The following is a 4748-nucleotide window of genomic DNA, read 5'->3' as shown; positions in this document are numbered from 1 at the left end:
ATGTGATGAGTGTGATGTCTATGGTATGTGTGATGTGTGTACGTGTGTGATGTAAGTATATGGCAGGTGTGATGATGTGTGAAGTGTTGTGGACGTGTGGATGCTGTGTGTGATGTAGATGTGCCTTTAGAGAAGCAGGAATCTCGGCTCAATTCACGCCTGGTGACATTCACCCCTGGCCCTCCAGCCTGCTGTCTCAGCCTCTGGTCCCCATCACCCCCACTCTTCACTGTCCCTCTGAAAAGGGGAGGCACCTGCTGGCAGGTTTTTGTGTACATGCTCGAGAGATCATGTACACAAATCAGAGATCAGAATGTGATCTGATGTGTTCACACACCATACATTTCACACATCACACCTGCCATATACTTACATCACACACATATCACACACACACCATACACATCACACATCACACATACCATATACATGCATCATCACACACATACACACACCACACACCATACAAATCACACTAGATCAGAGATCAGGTTTGTGATAGAGGAGGGTGTGTGTGTGTGTGTGTGTGTGCGCGCGCGCGCGTGTGTATACACACCGCACACTGCCGTGGCCATGGAAGATTTATGCAGATAATAGGACATAGCATTAAAAACACACAATAAGTATCAGAATGAGAGAGTACAGAAGCACAGAATGAACTGTGGTAACGGTAGAGAGAGAGAACATAGAGAACTCTCTCCAGAGTGTTCCAAATACTTTAGAATTCCAGCAGAAGTTTCCTGAAGCAACCTGCAGAGGGAAATGAAACGGTTTCCCTGCCGACAGGCAAAGCAGATACAGGCTTGAAGGCGCGCCCCATCTCTGACCTCTGAAGGCTTCACCTACTAAGGCTTCACAGCCCTGAAGAAGCAGAACCTCCTGTGCAAAACAGGAGGGTTCCGACGGTTGTTCCTCTCATGGATTTCCATCTGGAAGGAATATTAAGCCTACAGAAAAGGGGCAAAATTAGTGCAAAGAAGCCCCTAGACTGTCACCGCTTCCTCAAAGGACACATTCATCCACTGGCCTTGTTTGTCCTTCTTGTTCTTTCTCTTCTTCCCCTCACCTTCTCTCCTTCCCCTTCTCTCTGTGTCTCTGTCTCTGTCTCTGTCTCTCTCTCTCTGTCTCTGTCTCTCTCTCTCTCTCTCTCTCTCTCTCTCTCTCTCTCTCTCTCCCACACACACACCACCACCACTCACCTGCATATTTCTATGCTCCCGGGAACACTACACCCCTTTACTCCTAAATGCTTCGGCCAGACCTTTCCAGGACAAGCCCGTCCTACTCCAGGGACACTGTAGGATGACCAGAATCAGGACATTAATGCTGTACACTGCCACCAGCTGAGACCTTTTCAGATCCTGGCATCTTCTCAAATGCTCTTTGAAGAAATGGTGGTGTTGGGGGGGGGGGGTGCAGGGGGGTACCTGTTTGTACTCCAGGGTACAACCTGCAGTCCCCCTCTACTTCCTTCTAGAAGGTTCCCAAGTCTTCGTCTCCCAAGACCTTGACAGCTTCCAAAAGTCCCAGGCCAGAGAGGTGAGGACTGTCCATCACCCGGTCTTGTCCTGCGTGTCATGTATGCGGGCAGGCGAGTCTCAGACTTGTGTAGAGCCCCCTGGCACGCTGGCCACTGGCTGGAGGCACAGCCCCGTGGGGGCCCCTCAGAACATGTTAGGGTCCCGTCTACCAGGTTAGACCACTGGAGGTCACTGTTTTGTTTTACTTGATAATTTAAAATGTAGTATTTTCAGGGAGCTTCTGTGGTGCCCGGAGAACGCCTTACTCCACATCCAGCTGGCGGTGTGGTCCCTCCCTCCTTCCATCTGTCTCCACTGGTATTTCCCAGCCTGGCTACAAGAAAGTTTCACTCCCTCCCACCCATATGGTCAGCCTTCCCATGGGCTGCTTGGACCCCTAAGCCAGGTGACTCCTCTCCCTCTGCTGCTCAGTTTCTCCTAGACTGGCCAGGCAGAGGTGCCCTGAGCCTGGCGTCCCCATGCCCTTGACAGCTTCTTTCCCTTCCGGTCAGTATTGTGGGCCTAAGAAGTGGGCATGAAATCCCCAAGTAGCCCAGGAGCCCAGGAGAGCGTTGGGTGTGGAGCTGAGGGTGCTGCTGGGAGCACCGCGCATGGAGGACGGCCTGACCTGATGCAGAGCGGAAACCCAAACACTAGGGATGAGAGCTCGGCCCACCACCAATCCCCTGGAACTGCTTGCTTCTCCCAGACAGCTTTCCACGGGGGCTCACAAGGGAGAGAAGCCAAAACAGAAGCCCCCAAGCCACAGCTCATGCTCTTTCGACTCTCTGAAGTTCCTAAACTATGTTCTGTTTTTGAAAAGTATGCTTGGTTGGGGAGGGGGGGGGGGCGGAGAGCTAGTACAGTGGGTAAAGAGCTTGCTTGGCACATGGTAGACCCAGGTTTGATTCCCCCATACCCCCTAGAGTCCTCCAAGTCCCCCAATAATGATCCCTGAGTGCAGATCCACAAATTAACCCTGAGCACAGCTGGCTGGGGGCCCAAGAAATAACAAAATAGAAAACGTCAAGGGAGCTGGAGAGATAATGCCTTTGCCTGGCAGGTGTTGACCCTGGACAGATCCCTGGCACTGCATAGGGTCCCCCAAACCCCACCAGGAGTGATCCTTGTACACAGAGCCAGGAGTGTGCCCTGAGCACCGTCAGGTGTAGCCCAAACAAAAAGAAAGTGAAATGATCTGTATACATCTGGACTCACTCACCTGGCCTGCCGACTGAGGTTGGCAACGATCCACACGGACCTTTCCCCGGCAGGAGGGACGGAGCCTCAACACCCCCTGGGGTGGGTCCGCAGAGCCCAGAGCCGGGCAATGCAAACAGCTGAGTCTGCGCAGCCACCTGCTTGCTCCCAGCTGGACCAACTGGTCAGGTCATTCACTGTTTGGGTCTGTAAAAGGAACTTACACTAGGCCAGAGGAGGCCAGTAGGACAGGGTAGGGGTGTCTCACTAACTCCTCCCCACCCAGATGGAATCCCATCCCTGAACCTTCCCTCATCCTGCATCCCTCCACAGAGCACATAGCTCCGAGGCAAATACCAGCTCAGCCTCTACTCAGGAGCTCAGGAGTGCCCACCCTCCCCCAGACTCACCCTCTCAAGGACCCACTTTTTTATAAAAATAATCTATTACACACACACACACACACACACACACACACACACGAACTACTTCAAGGTCAATGATGCAATCAGGACATCTCAATTGAGCCATTACCATAATAATTCATCTACGAATTCCCCAAAGAATACTAAAGTTAGAGGCTGACTGTTGGTCACTTCATCAATAAGAACAGAGCGATAGCACAGCGGCTAAGGCCCTTGCCTTGCCCATGGCAGACCCGGGTTACACCCCCAGCATCTATCCCTGGAGAGCCTGGCCAGGTGTAATTCCTGAGTGCAGAGCCAGGAGTAAGCCTTGAGTACCACTGGGTGTGGACCCAAAACCAAAGCAAACAATGACAATCAAACTCAGTATCTGATCACTGGGGAAAGAATGTAAAAAATCAGAAGGGACCTGAAATCACGCAGCAGATATACTTTTTCTAACACATGCAAATCCACTTTTCCTTTTAGAAAAAAATGTATTTGTTTTGAGGCTTGTGTTGACTTAAAACGTCATATACAGGGGCTGGAGCGATAGCGCAGCGGGAGGGCATTTGCCTTGCACGCGGCCAACCCGGGTTCGATTCCCAGCATCCCATATGGTTCCCCGAGCACCGCCAGGAGTAATTCCTGAGTGCAGACCCAGGAGTAGCCCCTGTGCATCGCTGGGTGCAACCCAAAAAGCAAAATAAAATAAAATAAAATAAAACTGTCATGTTGTACTTTCCTGGGGTGTGACATCTGCATGTTATCTTTGATGATCATCACCAAAAATCTCGGTTCCCTCCCCCACCACAGACCTGACTCCCCTGGGCTGTGTAACCTGCTCCCCAAACTTCCCTTCCCTCCGCTCCCAGCCATTCTGTTCTCGGTATGGAAGAGTCTGTCTTGGTTCTGTTTTGTCTGCATGCTGTTCACTACTTCTGTGGACTCTACGTGTGCATAAAACCATCAGGTTTCTCTCTTCCTCCATAGGATGCATTTCACTTGCAACCCCAACAGGCCCATCCACACTGTTGCACTCAGCGAGGTTTCACCCCATTTTCTCTCTGGGGGTGAGTTCGGTTGTATCTGTCCATCTCCACTGTCTGCAACAGCCATGGGCCGCCAGGGAGCTGTGGGACGGGACATGCGATCCCACCCCTCCTGCACCCCTCCTCTGCCACTCTCGCTGCTGCGTGGCCTGGCTCTGAGGACTCACCCGCCAGGCCTGGGGTGCACGAGTCTTTTTATAGCAGCGTTTCTGTAGTTTTGGATAAAGGCCCAGAAGTGGGCCAGCTGAACCTGCCAGAAACCCAACTGGAAGTTTCTGAGTCATCGCTACTCAGTTTCCATAGCAGCTGCTCTGTTTTACGTTGCAAGGGATCAGGGGTCTGTGCACACACCTTGATGAACAGCCAGCAAGCCCGTGTCAAATCCCAGATTCCAGAGTGACAGGACAAAGGTGCACAAGTTTGGTGGCGATTTGCTAATACACCAATAGGACACTCATAATCAATGCTGACAAGTCAATGCAGAAATAAATAATAGTGCTGGGACCGGAGCAAGAGTACAGCAGGGAGGGCATTTGTCTTGCACACAACTGCCCCTGGTTTGATCCTCAGCA

The sequence above is a fragment of the Sorex fumeus genome, unplaced genomic scaffold, assembly GCF_029834395.1.
Source record: "Sorex fumeus unplaced genomic scaffold, SorFum_2.1 ptg000024l, whole genome shotgun sequence".
NCBI classification, from domain to species: Eukaryota; Metazoa; Chordata; class Mammalia; order Eulipotyphla; family Soricidae; genus Sorex; species Sorex fumeus.
Note: the sequence above shows the minus strand (reverse complement) of the source record.